Here is a 21908-nt window from a genome sequence, read left to right as displayed (position 1 = left end):
ACCACTCTGGACGTATATGTGTATACCGGTATTACCTCTCTGGGCGTTTTTGTGTATACTGGTATATTTCTCTGGGCGTGTATGTGTATATCGGTATTACCTCTCTGGGCATATATGCGTATACCGGTATTACCTCTCTGGACATGTGTTTATAGGTATTAACTCTGTGGGTGTTTACGTGTATACATTTTTTAACTCTCTGGGCGTGTATGTGTACACCGGTATTACCTCTCTGGACGTGTATGTGTATACCGGTATTACCTCTCTGGACATGTATGTGTATACCGGTATTACCTCTCTGGGTGTGTATGTGTATATCGGTATTACCTCTCTGGGCGTGTATGTGTATACCAGTATTACTTCTCTTGGCGTGTCTGTATATGCCGGTATTACCACTCTGGACGTGTATGTGTATACCGGTATTACCTCTCTGGGCGTGTATGTGTATACCGGTATTACCTCTCTTGGCGTGTATGTGTATACCGGTGTAGCCCTTTTTGTGAACGCCTGAACTAAGGGACTACGGTGCATAAACCTGTGGCTTCAGGAGCTCTGAGCCTCCGCTTATTGGGAGCCTGGGGGTATACCTTTATCACTTGTGGTGCAGCGCCTCCACTTACCCAGGATCCCCATTATAGAGATTATACCCTGAGCAAGAACCTAACAACAGCAGTATGCAACAGCAACCTTTTTATATCACACATGAATAACAAATGATATGCAGACTTATCATATAACATTTACATACACACACACAACGTGGCTCGGCCACACCTTATTAGGGATAATGTCCTGTACATAGGTGGCTCTGCCACTCTCCTTAGGAGTATGTCTCATAACCAGTAAAGTATGGTACCATATGCATTCTCTCAGGAAACCCAATTAGTTAGTGGGAGGCGGGATCAGCGCCTGGTGACCGGTGTAGGTGCACTTGTAGATAAGGATACCTTCCGGTCACTACGATGACCTTGACACTCCACAGCGGGTCCTGGTGTTAATCCAGCCTTGCGCCGTCTCTCCCTTCTGCAGCACCGTCAGATGGGAAATCCAAGATGGCGGCCGCAGCTCCGCAGCTCCGCAGATAACCCTCACTAAAGGGAAACGTCCCTGACGACTATGGGCGTCCTTACAAATACAGCACCCTACGATGGCAGGGAAAAGACTCCTGGGGCTGTGGGCATACCCTACCTAAGCAGACGGGTCACTGACCCTCTGCTCTCGCACACGAGGTTCCGCCAACCTCCTCCTTCACCTCCCTCGCTGCTCTCACCCACCGCCCACACGCATCCGGTTCCTGCATACACAGTCTCGCATCCCATTGGTCCTCAGCCTCAGCTGACCTTCTCACAGTCAGAGTTCATAGTTCAAACCCCCTCCAAGTCTCTACTTATGATTACCCTTCGCGCGCTTCCCTCGCGCATGCGCAGCCCAACTGGTACGCAGTAACTTCGCTGGCAAACAGGGACAATATGGCGCTGCCTATGTAATTGACAGCGCGGAACCTTTAATATATATGCACATCCTTACATTCTCCCCCCTCCAGAATCCAGCGTCCCCGCTGGACTACCTAACCACATATATATTTAACTATGTACACAACCCTCTCTTCCTAGATTAGGTTACACATCTCATTAAACAGTACCATCATAGCTTGCATCCTATGCCGAGCCCACTGCTGAGCCTCATAATGGGGTGCCCCAAACTGATCATATGCCATTCGCATGGGAGGTTGACTGTTTCTTTGACTTCGGCGGGGTTGATCCTCCTCTGCTTCCTCTGCAGAGTGCTCAGTCTCAACTGGTATTTCCATCTCTACCCTTGAGGGGTGTTCAGCATTAGCACAGTCTCTTTGGGGTGTAAAACATGGACTTTGTGGGTCTAGAGGCTGACTCGCTGGAGTCAAATGATCAATGTTCGGGCCAAAAGGCTCTTTACCCGTGGCTCCTTCGGGAGATGCCTCCACGGCCGGAAGGCCCCTTTGAGAGGTTCCCTCCATTGTATCCTCAGAGGTGGCAATTTTTACAGTCTCTGAGCCATCCTCTGTGTATTCAACTGCTCCATCTAGGGCAGTGGCTGGGGCTTCCAATTCATCCGTCCCTACTTGAGGTATGAGAAGCAGATGATTCCTACTGTATGCCACACTTTTACGCGGCCTTCAGAATCCTTGATCCGGTACACAGGAAGACCCGGCATCTGTGACTCCACCTCATACACACCCTCCCGCCACCGGTCTGCCAATTTATGCTTCCCAGGAACACCTAAGTTGCGTAAAAGGACCGCATCTCCGGGGTGAATTTCCTTGTAACGTACTTTGTGGTCATAACGCCTTTTATTCCCCGCATTCAATTGTGCGGTCGTCCGCTCAGCCAATTTGTAGGCCAACTGTAAACTGTCCTTTAGTCGCTGAACGTATCGGAAATGCGTCCTATTGGATACCCCATCGGTAGATATCCGTAGGCGCACATCCACCGGTAACCGGGCTTCTCTTCCGAACATCAAGAAATACGGGGTATACCCAGTGGACTCATGTCGGGTACAATTATACGCATGTACCAATGCTTCGACGTGTTTACTCCACTCCGTCTTTTGCGGGCTCGTCAATGTACCCAACATATCCAACAAGGTGCGATTGAACCGTTCGGGCAAGGCATCCCCTTCGGGGTGGTACGGGGTAGTACGCGACTTGGCAATGTTCAGTAGGGTGAGCAACTCCCGTATCAGTGTACTTTCAAAATCCCGGCCCTGATCGGAGTGAAGACGATTTGGTAACCCATAGTGAATGAAATATTTTTCCCATAGTACTCGGGCTACCGTTACGGCCTTCTGGTCTTTCGTAGGGAACGCTTGGGCGTACCTAGTGTAGTGGTCAGTGATCACAAGAACATTACTAACTCCCCGACTGTCGGGTTCGATACAGAGAAAATCCATACATAGACGGACCGTCCCGTTCTTCTTGCGGACTACCACAATGGGTGAGGCGTAAGGGCTCCGAGATTCCTGCACGATGCCAGCCGTTTCCATCTCGTCGATTAATCCCCTCACTTCGTCAACATCCCTGGGGGCAAGCCGGCGGGAGCGCTCCCGGAAGGGGGTAGCGTCGCTCATTCGGATGGTATGGTGGGCACTGCGACTGCACCCCACATCCATATCACCAGTGGAGAACACACCCCTTCGGTCGTGTAGCTCATTCTGCAGCCTCTTCCTCCACTCATCCGGGAGGGGCGAGTCGCCAAAGTCAAATTCCAATGCAGGCGCTATGGTAGTAGGCGAGCTCCTAGCTAGTCCCGTCGAGGCCTTCTCCTCGGAAGTTACAGGGTATATCCTTCCTAGCGTCTGCCGCCGGTCAATAGTCATCGGGTACGGGGATATATTCTGCACATACACCCAGGTGCGCTTCGGGATCTTCCCGGGCCATTCCTTGACCGAGGTTAGTACTTTGTAGCCCAAACGTTGTTCGTCCTGGGCCACACTCTCCAAGGTGAAGAGCTGATCCTCCGACCGTCGACGGGGGTAATGGGAAGCGGCGACCATCATTCGTCCTTCCCCCGGGGGAATCTGGGTCAGTCCCCATTCTTGGCTGTAGAGGACGCCATGCTCTTCCTCAGTCGCAATTCTACCGCAGACCTCTTGGAGGGCGGGGCAGGCCGCTAAGGCCAGCAGTGGGGCTTCTCCCGCTTCTTTCAAGAACTGGCGAAACACCGTGCGTACTATGTCAGCGTTGGTCCCCAAGATGATTGGGGCGCTGGGGCGGTCCTGAGGTTCGGGGCACACTAAGGCCTCCACTTCCATGGGGTGATGTTTACCCGTATTCAGCTGGAGAATATCTAGCTGCACCTTTATTACTCCGTCTATGGGGTAATCTTCATGACTCAATCCCCGTAGCCGCAGGGCATCCGCCGATAGCAACGGTAGTTGATGTAGGTGTTGGTCGTAGAAGGGCCGGTATACGATCGTTACTTGGGATCCCGTGTCCAACAATGCGGCGGCGTAGATACCTTCGATAACTACGCGAATAATGGAGGCGGGGCCGATTCGGGAGCCCTGAGGAGGCGGTAATGCCTGGTCATCCTTCAGGGGTTGGCACGGCATTGAATGCGCCGGTCGGGACGACGTTCTCCGTGAGGTGGGGCAGTGGGCCCGCAAGTGTCCCATCTTTCCACATGCATAACACTGTATTTGGCTGAGGTAAGCCTCGTCTCTCCTGGTGGGGGGGCTCCGCCCGGTCGGGGGAAGAGGTCTGGGTGTCACGGGGGTGGGGGCATCCTCGGGGTCAGGGTCCCCAGATTCGGGCGCATCGGTTTTGGGTTCCACTTTCTTGGCCTCCTTACCTCCGAGCTGGGGCTTCTTCCCGGTGGCTAGGTCACGCCCCAGCAGCACCGTCTCATGCGCTTGAACCCGGTCCATTAAGTCGTGAAACGACAACGCTTGTCCGGGCGTTAGGCAGCTACTGACCCGCACCGACACGGGGTGTAGGGGTAAGAGGCCCCGCAACAGCTGAGTGGTGCGTAGTCCGTTAGCTTCTATCCTTGGTAATACGCCTTTCCTCACCAGATTCCAGAGGTCCAGGTGTAATCGTCTGAGAAAATCGGACACCATTTCTCCTTCTTTCTGGGTTAACGCATGAAATTTGGACATCAACGTGTACGTGTCCACCGGGGCTCCATATGCCTTGGTCAGGCAGTAGATAAGATCGGCCGCGTCAGCTTCCGGATTGTCATCTCGGTAGTAGTGCACCATGTGGGACGTGGGGGGCCGTAAGCACTCAACTATGCGTTGTCTGCGGACCGCGTCCGTGCAGGTCCATTCAGGCAGTACCTGTTCGGTATGATCCAACCAGTCCTCTATCCCTACTTCCCCTTGAGGCGTGGGTTTCTCGCCGGAGAAGGCTTTTAACTTCCTGTACTGGAGCGACTGGGTGGTGTTGTGGATAGCGGCGGCTATGGCGGGAATAGAGGTGTCTCCTGGTAAGCTGTCCCCGACTGCAGGGTAAGCGTCCAATCTTGATACGCTAAGGCGGTTGAGGCCAGCCCGCAGGCCGGACGGGGTGGACGAGGAGCCTAGGCTCAGGGTGGCTGGCCAACGAGGGTGTAGGCCACGGTCAGGGGAGTGGTCGGGGCCTCCCGTCGCGGCACCTGCGGTGGGAGCATACTCTCTCCTAGGGGTAGAGGTGGCCAGGGGCGCAGGGGTGTCCGCCTGGACTAGGGGGCAGCGCACCCCCGGGGCCTCAGCCAGCAACAGTACACGGGGCAAGGCCTCGGGGCATATGTCCTGTTCAGTGGCGTACAAGACCCGGCGCCAGGTCTGGTCGCGGTCATAGAAGTGTCTTGTACTTGGGCATTGTCCAGGAGTGGAAGCTTGCGGACCTGCTCGGTCACTGTGCCTAGCGAGATCGTGGCGGGGACATGGCCCAGCGCGAAGACACGGTTCAAGGGAATCCCGTGCCGTTGGGCCCACTTGCGCACCTCGAGCGCCGAGGGCACCGACATGATGTGGGTTGGTTGCACAATAGAGACAACAAAAAAAATGTGGGGGCACCCCAGGTCTAAGATCTCAGCAGCGCCTCCAAATGTAGCCCTTTTTGTGAACGCCTGAACTAAGGGACTACGGTGCATAAACCTGTGGCTTCAGGAGCTCTGAGCCTCCGCTTATTGGGAGCCTGGGGGTATACCTTTATCACTTGTGGTGCAGCGCCTCCACTTACCCAGGATCCCCATTATAGAGATTATACCCTGAGCAAGAACCTAACAACAGCAGTATGCAACAGCAACCTTTTTATATCACACATGAATAACAAATGATATGCAGACTTATCATATAACATTTACATACACACACACAACGTGGCTCGGCCACACCTTATTAGGGATAATGTCCTGTACATAGGTGGCTCTGCCACTCTCCTTAGGAGTATGTCTCATAACCAGTAAAGTATGGTACCATATGCATTCTCTCAGGAAACCCAATTAGTTAGTGGGAGGCGGGATCAGCGCCTGGTGACCGGTGTAGGTGCACTTGTAGATAAGGATACCTTCCGGTCACTACGATGACCTTGACACTCCACAGGGGGTCCTGGTGTTAATCCAGCCTTGCGCCGTCTCTCCCTTCTGCAGCACCGTCAGATGGGAAATCCAAGATGGCGGCCGCAGCTCCGCAGCTCCGCAGATAACCCTCACTAAAGGGAAACGTCCCTGACGACTATGGGCGTCCTTACAAATACAGCACCCTACGATGGCAGGGAAAAGACTCCTGGGGCTGTGGGCATACCCTACCTAAGCAGACGGGTCACTGACCCTCTGCTCTCGCACACGAGGTTCCGCCAACCTCCTCCTTCACCTCCCTCGCTGCTCTCACCCACCGCCCACACGCATCCGGTTCCTGCATACACAGTCTCGCATCCCATTGGTCCTCAGCCTCAGCTGACCTTCTCACAGTCAGAGTTCATAGTTCAAACCCCCTCCAAGTCTCTACTTATGATTACCCTTCGCGCGCTTCCCTCGCGCATGCGCAGCCCAACTGGTACGCAGTAACTTCGCTGGCAAACAGGGACAATATGGCGCTGCCTATGTAATTGACAGCGCGGAACCTTTAATATATATGCACATCCTTACACCGGTATTACCGCTCTGGGCGTGTATGTGTATACCGGTATTACATCTCTGGGCGTGTTTCTGTATACTGGTATACTTCTCTGGGCGTGTATGTGTATATCGGTATTACCTCTCTGGGCGTGTATGGGTATACCGGTATTACCTCTCTGGACATGTGTTTACAGGTATTAACTCTGTGGGCATTTTCGTGTATACAGGTTTTAACTCTCTGGGTGTGTATATGTACACCGGTATTACCTCTCTGGACGTGTATGTGTATACCGGTATTACCTCTCTGGACATGTATGTGTATACCGGTATTACCTCTCTGGACATGTACAGTATTTGTATACAGGTATTAACTCTCTGGGCGTGTACGTGTATACCGGTATTACCTCTCTGGACGTGTATGTGTACACCGGTTTTACCTCTCTGGACATGTATGTGTATACCGGTATTACCTCTCTGTGCGTTTGTGTATAGCGGTATTACCTCTCTGGGCGTGTATGTGTATACCAGTATTACCTCTCTGGACATGTATAGGTGTACGGTACAGGCATACCCCGCATTAACGTACGCAATGGGAGCGGAGCACGTATGTAAAGCGAAAATTTACTTAAAGTGAAGCACTACCTTTTTTCCACTTATCAATGCATGTACTGTACTGCAATCGTCATATACGGGCATAACTGATGTAAATAATGCATTTGTAACAGGCTCTATAGTCTCTCCACTTGCGCACAGCTTCGGTACAGGTAGGGAGCTGGTATTGCTGTTCAGGACATGCTGACAGGTGTATGCGTGAGCTGCCGTTTGCCTATTGGGCGATATGTCCTTACTCGCGAGTGTACTTAAAGTGAGTGTCCTTATACGGGAGTATGCCTGTATTACCTCTCTGGGCGTGTACGTGTATACCGGTATTAACTCTCTGGGCGTGTATGTGTATACCGGTATTACTTCTCTTGGCGTGTCTGTGTATGCCGGTATTACCACTCTGGACGTGTATGTGTATACCGGTATTACCTCTCTGGGCGTGTGTGTATACCGGTATTACCTCTCTGGGCGTGTACGTGTATACCGGTATTACCTCTCTGGGCGTGTATGTGTATACTGGTATTACCTCTCTGGGCGTGTATGTGTATACCGGTATTACCTCTCTGGGCGTTTATGTGTATACCGGTATTACCGCTCTGGGCGTGTATGTGTATACCGGTATTACCTCTATGGGCGTGTATGTGTATACCGGTATTACCACTCTGGGCGTGTATGTGTATACCGGTATTACCTCTCTGGGCGTGTATGTGTATATTGGTATACTTCTCTGGGCGTGTATGTGTATATCGTTATTAACTCTTTGGGCGTGTATGTGTATTCCGGTATTACCCCTCTTGGCGTGTATGTGTATACTGGTATTACCTCTCTGGGCGTGTATGTGTATTCCGGTATTACCACTCTGGACGTGTATATGTATTCCGGTATTACCTCTCTAGGCGTGTATGTGTATTCCAGTATTACCTCTCTGGGCGTGTATCTGTATTCCGGTATTACCTCTCTGGGCGTGTATGTGTATTCCGGTATTACCACTCTGGACGTGTATGTGTATTCCGGTATTACCACTCTGGACGTGTATGTGTATTCCGGTATTACCTCTCTGGGCGTGTATGTGTATTCCGGTATTACCTCTCTGGACTTGTATGTGTATACCAGTGTAGCAGGCTTCCCCCTAGCCCCCGTTACCACCGCAGGAGAACGGGGACCCCTGTGGTATGTCGAGGAGCTGCGGGGGCTGCCGGCAACATTAGTTACAGGGCGTTGCCATCTTGTAGGAGCTTGCGGTTGCGCAGTGTATTTGCACACGCGCTGTACAGTGCCAGGTGTACCGGCGGCAAGGTTAAGGTTGGCGTGAGGTCGCACATGAGAAGAGTCACCGCGGTAGCCATTACAGGATCGCGTGTGCGCAGTAAAGATAGCGCACGCGGTACCAATGCTACAGAGGTCCCGAGTGGACTACAATTCCCAGCAGCCTCTGGGGATTGCCCTTTCACCCACATCACGTGCAGCCAGCCAGAAAATAGGGTTTTGCAGCTTCTCCTGTGGAGGAAGGCTACAATGTTGCGGAGACAACGTTTGTCAGTTGGAGCTGGGAGCAGGAAGGGGGAGGAAGTGTGTAAGGAGCAAGGCTCTTACACTAGGCCAGGAAGCTGGAATCAGACAGAAGCTACAGGGAGAGTTCTGCGTGCAGGGACTAGGGTAGAGGTATACCCCAGGACCCAGTTAGTCCCCTATGACACCAGAGGAAGCTGTATGGTATAGGGTCGGCCTTAGGACAGGGACTCCTTCATCATATTTAGAGAGCAAGAGGATTGCTGTCTGACAGCGTGTTCAGAGACTGTGTTAAAGGATCATTCCGGCTGGAGATTCCTTTCCTGTGGAGTCAGCATGTGCATCTATTCCTGCAGAGAGCAGCGCAGCACGCCGTGGGATCACTGTGCGGTGTTGCTGCGTTCCAAGGATTTTCCTGACCAGGACTGGTCCGGGAGGTAGTATATATTAAGTGCACCACCGGGCCCCAACACAGGGAAGCGCTATCCCTCACACTCACACTGGTCTTTATTGCTGTGGACACTCAAGAGACTGAGGGGAATGTGATGATGGACATGTGGGTGAGGGGATGGTATGCATTCAGAGTGATGCACTGTTATTGATATATTGTTTTGATGTTATGCAAAGGGAGTGTTATTGAAGTTACGGTTCATGCTCAGTAAATACTGTTTATTCACACGGTGTGTATTTACTGTATGTGGGTTCTGGTGAGGGCACACTCCCACCCTGTTGGGATCCCTTATTAATGGAGGCGCTGCACCGAGTGTAAGTACATACCCAAGGTTCCCCGTGGCAGAAGCACAGCTCTCCTAGTTGCCAAACAGGTACCACACCACACTGAGAAGACGTCAGATACACCTACCCACCCCAATCTCACTTAGGGGGGGGGGGGAAAGAGGGCTACACAAGTATTACCTCTCTGGACGTGTATGTGTATACTAGTATTACCTCTCTGGGGGTGTATGTGTATACCGGTAATACCTCTCTGGGCGTGTATGTGTATACCGGTATTACCTCTCTGGGCGTTTATGTGTATACCGGTATTACCTCTCTGGGCGTGTATGTGTATACCGGTATTACCTCTCTGGACGTGTATGTGTATACCGGTATTACTTCTCTGGGCGTGTATGTGTATACCGGTATTACCTCTCTGGGCGTGTACTGTATGTGTATACCGGTATTACCTCTGGGCATGTATGTGTATACCGGTATTACCTCTCAGGGCGTGTATGTGTATACCGGTATTACCTCTCAGGGCGTGTATGTGTATACCGGTATTACCTATCTGGGCGTGTATGTGTATACAGGTATTATCTCTCTGGGCGTGTATGTGTATACCGGTATTACCTCTATGGGCGTGTATGTGTATACTGGTATTACCTCTCTGGGTGTGTATGTGAATACCGATATTACATCTCTGGGCGTGTATGTGTATACTGGTATACCTCTCTGGGCGTGTATGTGTTTACCGGTATTACCTCTCTGGGGGTGTATGTATATACCGGTATTACCTCTCTGGGCGTGTATGTGTATAGTGGTATTATCTCTCTGGGCGTGTACGAGTATACCGGCATTACCTCTCTGGGCATATATGTGTATACCAGTATTACCTCTCTGGGTGTGTATGTGTATACCGGTATTACCTCTCTGCACATATATTTGTATACCGGTATTACCTCTCTGGGTGTGTATGTGTATAGTTGTGTTACCTCTCTGGGCGTTTATGTGCATACCGGTATTACCTCTCTGGGCGGGTATGTATATACCGTATCACCTCTGGGTGTGTATGTGTATACCGGTATTACCTCTCAGGACGTGTATGTGTATACCGGTATTACCTCTCTGCACATATATGTGTATACCGGTATTACCTCTCTGGGTGTGTATGTGTATAGTTGTGTTACCTCTCTGGGCGTGTATGTGCATACAGGTATTACCTCTCTGGGCGTGTATGTGTATATCGGTATTACCTCTCTGGGTGTGTATGTGTATACCGGTATTACCTCTCAGGACGTGTATGTGTATACCGGTATTACCTCTCTGGGCGTGTATGTGTATACCGGTATTACCTCTCTGGGCGTGTAAGTGTATACCGGTATTACCTCTCTGGGCGTGTATGTGTATACCGGTATTACCTCTCAGGGCGTGTATGTGTATACCGGTATTACCTATCTGGGCGTGTATGTGTATACAGGTATTATCTCTCTGGGCGTGTATGTGTATACCGGTATTACCTCTCTGGGCGGGTATGTATATACCGTATCACCTCTGGGTGTGTATGTGTATACCGGTATTACCTCTCAGGACGTGTATGTGTATACCGGTATTACCTCTCTGCACATATATGTGTATACCGGTATTACCTCTCTGGGTGTGTATGTGTATAGTTGTGTTACCTCTCTGGGCGTGTATGTGCATACAGGTATTACCTCTCTGGGCGTGTATGTGTATATCGGTATTACCTCTCTGGGTGTGTATGTGTATACCGGTATTACCTCTCAGGACGTGTATGTGTATACCGGTATTACCTCTCTGGGCGTGTATGTGTATACCGGTATTACCTCTCTGGGCGTGTAAGTGTATACCGGTATTACCTCTCTGGGCGTGTATGTGTATACCGGTATTACCTCTCAGGGCGTGTATGTGTATACCGGTATTACCTATCTGGGCGTGTATGTGTATACAGGTATTATCTCTCTGGGCGTGTATGTGTATACCGGTATTACCTCTATGGGCGTGTATGTGTATACTGGTATTACCTCTCTGGGTGTGTATGTGAATACCGATATTACATCTCTGGGCGTGTATGTGTATACTGGTATACCTCTCTGGGCGTGTATGTGTTTACCGGTATTACCTCTCTGGGGGTGTATGTATATACCGGTATTACCTCTCTGGGCGTGTATGTGTATAGTGGTATTATCTCTCTGGGCGTGTACGAGTATACCGGCATTACCTCTCTGGGCATATATGTGTATACCAGTATTACCTCTCTGGGTGTGTATGTGTATACCGGTATTACCTCTCTGCACATATATGTGTATACCGGTATTACCTCTCTGGGTGTGTATGTGTATAGTTGTGTTACCTCTCTGGGCGTTTATGTGCATACCGGTATTACCTCTCTGGGCGGGTATGTATATACCGTATCACCTCTGGGTGTGTATGTGTATACCGGTATTACCTCTCAGGACGTGTATGTGTATACCGGTATTACCTCTCTGCACATATATGTGTATACCGGTATTACCTCTCTGGGTGTGTATGTGTATAGTTGTGTTACCTCTCTGGGCGTGTATGTGCATACAGGTATTACCTCTCTGGGCGTGTATGTGTATATCGGTATTACCTCTCTGGGTGTGTATGTGTATACCGGTATTACCTCTCAGGACGTGTATGTGTATACCGGTATTACCTCTCTGGGCGTGTATGTGTATACCGGTATTACCTCTCTGGGCGTGTAAGTGTATACCGGTATTACCTCTCTGGGCGTGTATGTGTATACAGGTATTATCTCTCTGGGCGTGTATGTGTATACCGGTATTACCTCTCTGGGCGTGTATGTGTATACTGGTATTACCTCTCTGGGTGTGTATGTGTATACCGATATTACATCTCTGGGCGTGTATGTGTATACTGGTATACCTCTCTGGGCGTGTATGTGTTTACCGGTATTACCTCTCTGGGGGTGTATGTATATACCGGTATTACCTCTCTGGGCGTGTATGTGTATACCGGTATTACCTCTCTGTGCGTGTATGTGTATATCGGTATTACCTCTCTGGACGTGTATATGTACAGCGGTATTACCTCTCTAGGCGTGTGTGTATACCACTATTACTTCTCTGGGCGTGTATATGTATAGCAATATTACCTCTCTAGGCGTGTATGTGTATAGTGGTATTATCTCTCTGGGCGTGTACGAGTATACCGGCATTACCTCTCTGGGCATATATGTGTATACCAGTATTACTTCTCTCGGTGTGTATGTGTATACCGGTATTACCTCTCTGCACATATATGTGTATTCCGGTATTACCTCTCTGGGTGTGTATGTGTATATTTGTGTTACCTCTCTGGGCGTTTATGTGCATACCGGTATTACCTCTCTGGGTGTGTATGTATATACCGTATCACCTCTGGGTGTGTATGTGTATACTGGTATTACCTCTCTGGGCGTGTATGTGCATACAGGTATTACCTCTCTGGGCGTGTATTTGTATACCGGTATTACCTCTCTGGGCATATATGTGTATACCAGTATTACTTTTCTGGGCGTGTATGTGTATACCGGTATTACCTCTCTGCACATATATGTGTATTCCGGTATTACCTCTCTGGGTGTGTATGTGTATATCGTATTACCTCTCTGGGTGTGTATGTGTATATCGTATTACCTCTCTGGGTGTGTATGTGTATATCGTATTACCTCTCTGGGTGTGTATGTGTATATCGTATTACCTCTCTGGGCGTGTATGTGTATATCGTATTACCTCTCTGGGCGTGTATGTGTATACCGGTATTACCTCTCTGGTCGTTTATGTGTATAACGGTATTACCTCACTGGGGGTGTAAGTGTATACCGGTATTACCTCTCTGGGCGTGTATGTGTATACCGGTATTTCCTCTCTGGGCGTGTATGTGTATATCGGTATTACCTCTCTGGGCGTGTATGTGTATAAAGGTATTACCTCTCTGGGCATGTATGTGTATTTAGGTATTACCTCTCTGGGCGTGTATGTGTATTTAGGTATTACCTCTCTGGGCATGTATGTGTATACCGGTATTACCTCTCTGGGGGTGTATGTGTATACCGGTATTACCTCTCTGGGTGTGTATGTGTATACCGGTATTACCTCTCTGGATGTGTATGTGTATAAAGGTATTACCTCTCTGGGGGTGTATGTGTATTTAGGTATTACCTCTCTGGGCGTGTATGTGTATACCGGTATTACCTCTCTGGGGGTGTATGTGTATACCGGTATTACCTCTCTGGGGGTGTATGTGTATACCGGTATTAACTCTCTGGATGTGTATGTGTATATCGTATTACCTCTCTGGATGTGTTTGTGTTGTGATACTGTATATTGAAGCAAAAGGTGTTTGAGGTGAGGTACATAGGACCCAGCACCTTCCAGGGTGTGTTCCTTTCACTCTCACCTGAGCCCTAATTAATGAGCTTCAAGGTTAAAAGGCAGCAGAGACAGCTTCCTGTGCTGCTGCTGTGCTGATCTGAAGGCACACACACAGACAGCCCTGTGAGATACTGCAAAGGGAAGCTGCAGGTACAGTGTCTAAAGTGGGGAAAGAGCTTAGTTTCCCCCACTGTTAGTTAGGGACTAAGCTGTGTTAGTCAGAACTCTGAAAAGGAGTTAGGTTTTTGTTTCTATTTTTATGTTGTAAGTTAACCCTGTTCCTGCTTTGTACCTGGCAAATAAACCCTCCTGTGCATCAACACTACGTTTCCCTGCCTTTGATCTGGATAAAAGAGACTGCAACGTGGTGTGGATATCACAATATATATATATATCATTATTATATGATATAGCAGTGTACTATAAGCTAGTACTTTCTTACAACCCTGTATTTACATGTCCGATCCCTCACCACCGGGGTTTTAACATTCACTTTGAAAATAAATAACACACCAGAGTTTGATATACGATAAATACAATTTTATTATTTTTTTGTCTTGTTATATTCTCCCTGAGAGGTAGTTATTCTGACCAATCTTCCTATTCATCCTACTGTAGTCCACAAACTATTGTGTATATCATACCTATTATAGGTTTTGACATTACATTTGATCAGGTTGAGTGCAATTTTCTGGGATCTATTATGATCTTCTTCGATTAGACATTGTATCTAAGTATCGTTCCTCCCATATGCACCCGTTTGGCGCAGTTATGCGCACAATATATTTGGTTTGAGCGGTGATTCCCCCCTTTTTGGTTATCTATGAGAGAGAGAGAGACAGAATGGGTGGAGAAACACAGAATTGGGAGGAGAGACACAGCATTGGGAGGAGAGACAGACAGCATGGAGAGGGAGAGACAGACACAGCCCTTGAGGTCTGAGGTTCCTCCCGTGAGGTATACTTGATATGCTCAAATAGACCTGAGTCAACACCCCACCGTAGCATAATCGAGCATATTTCCCAGATGCAGGATCGCATTGCAGCAGTGTTGCCGATTGTGCGACAACACATGCAGAAAGCCCAGAGTTCACAACAGAACTCTTATAACCGGAATGCCAGACTTAGGGTGTTTGGGCCGGAAGATAAGGTGTTAGTGCTGGTACCTACAGTTGAATGTAAATTTTTGGCCACCTGGCGGGGATCCTACAAAGTCCTAGAAAGAGTAGGAGAGCTCAATTATAGTTAGACAGCCAGGGAGGAGGAAGCCAGAACAGTTGTATCATGTGAATCTCTTAAAGCCCTGGAGAGGGAAGCGTTGGTTACTGTAGTTCGGACTGTACCATCTAGGGAACCTTCTGTTCCTGAAGTGAAAATTGCTGACACCTTGTCTGGCCCTCAGAAACAGGAGGTAAAGGAGTTTCTAGTGCGCAATGCCCGAGTTTTCTCCCCTGTACCCGGGAGAACTTCGGTTATTGAGCATAACATCCATACAGAACCTGGGAAGGTCATACATCTTAAGCACAAAAAACAAAACTGTGCGCTACTACCTAACTACCTATAAAGTTTAAATGTATAAATATATACAGTGCAGTGACTATACCATCAATTTAGTGATAAAAAATTTATAAAAAATTAAACCACAACTCCCACAGTGAGATATTTATACATTAAATAATAAGTGCCACATAACCGTGTTGGGGATAATGGCGTCTGCAGCTGTAAACGCAGGGGTGGCTCAGCACCCCACACACACTAAGAGAATGGAAACAAAAGATAACAGCGCACAACGCCAAATAGTGAAGCAAATTCAACAATATATTATAGAATTATAAAGGGGGTAATATATCTGCGTACATGAAAAAAGTTGGTAAAAGGCATGTAGTGTGTATCACACTGTTTACCACTCGGCAGCTGTTAGCTGTAGATTCAGGTGCTTGCTTCCCTCTGCTGCTGCAGCTCAGTTGATTCTGGGGCAGGACGTCAGTCTTTTCACTCCCAAGGGGATTTCCCTTCATGCAGCCAGGTTCAGCAGGTGGTACTGGGGCTCGGTGAAATCGCTCCTGCTTCCTGGCCGATATGTAGCTGCTCCTGTACCTCGGCAGGTGTATCCTCTGCACAGAGGTTAAAACGCAGCTTGCTGCTGTCTACACAGCAGTGGTGGATTCAATAGGGAAGTTTGAACAGTCTTACAAAGTCTCTCACAAGTGTCCAAAACAGCACACAGGATGAAATAAAAACAGGACAGGCCAACACATAGACAAAGGCCAATGTGAGCAGATATAAGGCAATAGAATGTTACATCCAACTAGTTTCGTAGAATTAACTACTGAAGAAGCCCCAGTACCAGCTGCTGAACCTGGCTGCATGAAGGGAAATCCCCTTGGGAGTGAAAAGACTGACGTCCTGCCCCAGAATCAACTGAGCTGCAGCAGCAGAGGGAAGCAAGCACCTGAATCTACAGCTAACAGCTGCCGAGTGGTAAACAGTGTGATACACACTACATGCCTTTTACCAACTTTTTTCATGTACGCAGATATATTACCCCCTTTTTAATTCTATAATATATTGTTGAATTTGCTTCACTATTTGGCGTTGTGCGCTGTTTTCTTTTGTTTCCATACATCTTAAGCCCTATAGATTACCTGAGGCCAGGCGACAGGCCGTTAAAGAGGAGGTACAGAAAATGTTGGAACTCGACGTAATCGAGGAATCATTCAGTAACTGGTCGAGCCCTATCGTGTTGGTTCCGAAACCGGATGGCTCGATCAGGTTCTGTAATGATTTTATGAAACTAAATGCAGTCTCCAAATTTGATACATACCCTATGCCACGGGTGGACGAACTGATAGACAGGGTAGGTGATGCCCGATACTTAACTACCCTTGATCTGACTAAGGGGTATTGGCAGGTACCTCTAACACAGGCTGCTAAAGAAAAAACGGCATTTTCCACACTAGGCGGGCTATACCAATATAAGGTCCTACCCTTCGGTCTACATGGGGCTCCAGCAACCTTTCAGAGATTGATGGACCGGGTGTTGAAGTCCCATACAGACTATGCCGCGAGCTACCTGGATGATGTGATAATTCAGTAATGACTGGGACTCTCACCTGGAAAAGGTACAGGTAGTTCTAGACTCCCTGGAGGAAGCGGGTCTGACGGCAAACCCTGCTAAGTGTGCCATCGGTTTAGAAGAGACCAAGTACTTAGGGTATACGGTTGGTAGAGGGCTTGTGAAACCGCAGGTGGCAAAGCTGAAGACAATAAGGGAGTGGCCGAGATCAGTAACTAAGAAACAGGTTAAAGTCTTCCTCGGCCTGGCCGGTAATCACCGTCACTTTATACCAGACATTGCAACCCTCTCAACCCCTCTGTCCGACCTAACGAAAGGAAGAGTTTGGTCATGGTGAAGTGGTCTGACCAGGCGGAGAAAGCTTTCCAAAGCTTAAAAAACGCCTTATGTGCTCATCCCGTCCTGATCACCCCGGCCTTCACCAGGGTCTTTCAGGTTCAGTGTCACGCTTCCGATGCAGGGATAGGAGCGGTCCTGTCACAAAGAGTCGGAACGGAGGAAAACCCCATCATATACAGTATATCAGCCGAAAGCTAACTGTCCATGAGAAGAGATATGCCGTAGTTGAGAAAGAGGGATTGGCCATCAAATGGGCATTAGAGACTCTAAAATATTATGTTAGGTAGAAAATTTACCATAATAACACACTATGCACCCTTAAAGTACATGCAACAAAATAAGGAAAAGAATGCTTGTGTATCTTGCTGGTTTTTGAGTCTCCAGGGGTTCCAGTTCACAGTTGAACACAGGCCAGGCTCCAAACATGAAACTGCTGATGCATTGTCCCGAATATACACCTCCCTATTTTCAAGTGCTCACTCGATAACGATTGAGCAAGGGGGAGGGGGGTGGGGGGATATGTGATATATTGAAGCAAAAGGTGTTTGAGGGGAGGTACATAGGACCCAGCACCTTCCAGGGTGTGTTCCCTTCACTCTCACCTGCGCCCTAATTAATGAGCTTCAAGGTTAAAAGGCAGCACAGACAGCTTCCTGTGCTGCTGCTGTGCTGATCTGAAGGCACACACACAGACAGTCCTGTGAGATACTGCAAAGGGAAGCTGCAGGTACAGTGTCTAAAGTGGGGAAAGAGCTTGGTTTCCCACTGTTAGTTAGGGACTAAGCTGTGTTAGTCAGAACTCTGAAAAGGAGTTAGGTTTTTGTTTTATGTTATAAGTTATCTCTGTTCCTGCTTTGTACCTGGCAAATAAACCCTCCTGTGCATCAACACTACGTTTCCCTGCCTTTGATCTGGATAAAAGAGACTGCAACGTGGTGTGGACATCACAATATATATATATATATATATATATATAGATATATATACATATATATATATCTATATATATATATATATATCATTATTATATGATATAGTAGTGTACTATAAGCTAGTACTTTCTTACAACCCTGTATTTACATGTCCGATCCCTCACCACCGGGGTTTTAACATTCACTTTGAAAATAAATAACACACCAGAGTTTGATATACGATAAATACAATTTTATTATTTTTTTGTCTTGTTATATTCTCCCTGAGAGGTAGTTATTCTGACCAATCTTCCTATTCATCCTACTGTAGTCCACAATCTATTGTGTATATCATACCTATTATAGGTTTTGACATTACATTTTATCAGGTTGAGTGCAATTTTCTGGGATCTATTATGATCTTCTTCGATTAGACATTGTATCTAAGTATCGTTCCTCCCATATGCACCCGTTTGGCGCAGTTATGCGCACAATATATTTGGTTTGAGAGGTGATTCCCCCCTTTTTGGTTATCTATGCGAGAGAGAGAGACAGCATTGGGAGGAGAGACACAGCATTGGGAGGAGAGACAGACAGCATGCAGCATGAGAGACAGACACAGCATGGAAAGGGAGAGACAGACAGAGCATGGGGAGAGAGAGAGACAGAATGCGGAAAAAGAGAGACAGCATGGGGAGAGCGCGAGAGACAGCAAGGGGAGAGAGCGAGAGACAGCATGGGGAGAGGCAGGCAAAGTATGGGTGGGATAGAGACAGACTGGAGAGAAGCAGACAGAATGGAGAGAAGAATTGTAAGAGTACTGGATGGATGGGGAGGGAGAGAATGGAGGGATGGAGGGGTGAGAAGGAGGATGGGGGGATAGAATGGAAGGGTTGGGGAGAGAGAGAATAGAGGGATGGGGTTGAGAGAGAGGCTGGGGGGATGAGGGGAGAGAGAGAGAAGAGGGATGATAGGGAGAGTGGCTGGAGGGATGGGGGAGAGTGGCTGGAGGGATGGGGGAGGGAGAATAGAGGGATGGGGTTAAGAGAGAGGATGGAGGGATGGGGGAGAGAGAATAGAGTAATCGGGTTTAGAGAGAGGATGGAGGGATGGGGGAGAGAGAATAGAGTGATCGGGTTGAGAGAGAGGATGGAGGGATGGGGGAGAGAGAATGGAGGGATGGTTGGGAGTGAGAGGATGGAGGGATAGAGAATAGAGGGATGGTGGGGAGAGAGTGGCTGGAAGGATGGGGGAGAATAGAGGGATGGGGTTGAGAGAGGTTGGAGGGGTGGGGAGAGAGAATGGAGTGATGTGGGGAGAGAGAATGGAGGAATGGGGAGAGAGAATTGAGGGATGTGGGAGAGTGAGGATGGGGGGAGAGAGAGAATGGAGGGAATGGGGAAGCGAGAGAGAATGGAGGGATGGAGAGAGAGAGAGAATGGAGCGATGTGGGGAGAGAGAATGGAGGGATAGGGAGAGAGAGAATGGAGGGATGGGGGAGAGTGAGAGGATGGGGGGAGAGAGGGAATGGGAGAATAAATAACCCCTGCTGACCCTCCCCCACCGCCCCCTGACCGTGTCACCCGTAGTCAGGAGGGGAGAGATGCCAGGTAACCAATATGAGGTAAGAGGGGAGCCTGGCCCCCCGGTCATAGCACCCATATTACAGATGTTATCAAATCCCACAATGTTAAACAAGTATATGCCAACGAAACTATTTAACTGGGAGATACAGGAGCCACAATTCAAGTCATTTAGTAGAAGCTTTTGCTTGAGTTGTGTAACGCGCTGAGCTGGAGATGTACAGAGGAGGGAATAAGCAGGAAGCAGGTCAGCCGGTGAGCTCCGTAATCAGCATTACTTATATCTCCTAAACGTCGTCCCGACCATGTAATGCTGCAGAACAGCCTACACTTCATATACAGTACATGATATACTTAACCCTTTCTTTTCGCTCAACTCCAATCTAAATGATTTGTTAATTGGTTTGTAATTAGAGATATATTTGTAGCAGAATCCCATGTATGTTCTTTTTACCTGTTAGATACCTTTTTGTGTAATGAAATATATTACAGATCAGAGGGGCTTCCTGTTGCACTTGTGCTGTTAGCAATAGATAAACCGGATAGAAAAGACACTACACATAGATTTGATTAAATAAAGCTTTATTTAATTTAAATAATTTATCTCCTTGCTGGTAGGGGTCTGCAACACATTACAGAGCGATATAGTAACACACTGAGCAATGCATTGCAGGCTCCTGTAACCCATGTCCCCCCCCCCGGTCGCAGACTGGACCTCTAAGGGTGTAGTGAGGGCTGGCTACGTGTAACGTGGTGGTGCATACCTGCTTGGAACAGGAGGGCCTGAGTCTCCCGCGGTGATATTGGGGACAACAGGACCAGGCTTCTGGGGTAATTGCCTTCATCTTTAGTGGTTGTGTTGCAGCGCCTCCATTCTCTGGCGAAACCTAAGGGATAGGTTGGAATCTTCCCAGAGAAAGCCTTAGTCCCAGTTCGAGAGATTCCAATCTCACACAGTATTATGTAAAACAGCAATTGTCTCTTTATTGTCTTTTGTATCGCACACAGCAGCAGTGGCAGCACACAGCAGCAGCAGTACACAGCAGTTCATATGCACTCCAAAGGTGTACAGGCCTTTTCTCTCCTCTCCTTCCCTCCAAATGTGTTCCCCAGCAAGATGGTCTGTGAGGGGCTTCAATACCCCAATGCCCACCTCAGAGGGTATCCTCTGGGTGGGGGTAGATTCTCCCCATCACCCCCTCAGCAGGGTGAGGTGCATTGGTCCACTATAGCTCTGCTCACACTCCAAACTCATAGGACAGTCTTCTTTCTCGTTCAGCACTAGACTTCCTCTCTCTTCTGTTCCCAGGACAGAACAGAACTACTCTCCTCCAACTCCCATTACAGCCAGGAACTCATTGTCACTCACAGGGACTGGCCACTAAATTTAGTCAGCCCCACCCCTCATGATGTCAGCAGGACCTCCCCTCTGTCTCAGGCCTGCATCAGAGTCAGCGGCCTGCATCTATCACTCAAGGTAGGGCTTGAAGGGGGAAAAACCCATGATTACTACTGGCGCCTGCCCTTAACAGGACTTACCACAGTAGGAGAAAGATATGTAGTCCACCTATTTCTTACAGGGGCTACACTCTCCCTCTGGTGGAATCCAATGGTCCCCACTTGGACCTAACTTTAGCAGTACCATCCTGCGGTGAGCAAACCTGGGAAACAAAACACATATCATGCTGGTTGTAAGGCATAACATTATATCCACATGAGGTAGAATCACAGACTCAGTTACTCCCAACGGGGAGAACCCTAATAATAATGTTTCGGATCAGGCTTCCGTACTTTTCTACCATTGTGGTCCGTAATGGTCACAAAGAAGGACTGTACCGACCCAGACTCTGGCCGATAGATCACACTGTGCATGTATATGCACCGTCCTATGCTCCAGATCCTGACCAACTCACTGATCCTGTCCTGATTGTGGTAACCTGCCTTACCAAACTTTGTCCTCAGATATTCTTGTACGGCTTCTCGGAGCCAACTATCTCTGTTCTCCTCAATCTCTCCCATTATGGGTTCAGGCACATAAGGGTATTCGTACCCATGGGACTGCCTATACCTACTGTAGCCACCATGGCTCTGTCTGCTCTGCTCAACTTAGTGAGCTTACGGTGACCCGCCCTGCATGGCAGTACCCAGAACTCTGGTTCTACAGGGGCAATGTCG

The sequence above is a fragment of the Ascaphus truei genome, chromosome 2, assembly GCF_040206685.1.
Source record: "Ascaphus truei isolate aAscTru1 chromosome 2, aAscTru1.hap1, whole genome shotgun sequence".
Classification (NCBI taxonomy): domain Eukaryota; kingdom Metazoa; phylum Chordata; class Amphibia; order Anura; family Ascaphidae; genus Ascaphus; species Ascaphus truei.
The sequence above is the reverse complement of the archived record's forward strand: the minus strand, read 5'-3'. Positions refer to the sequence as shown.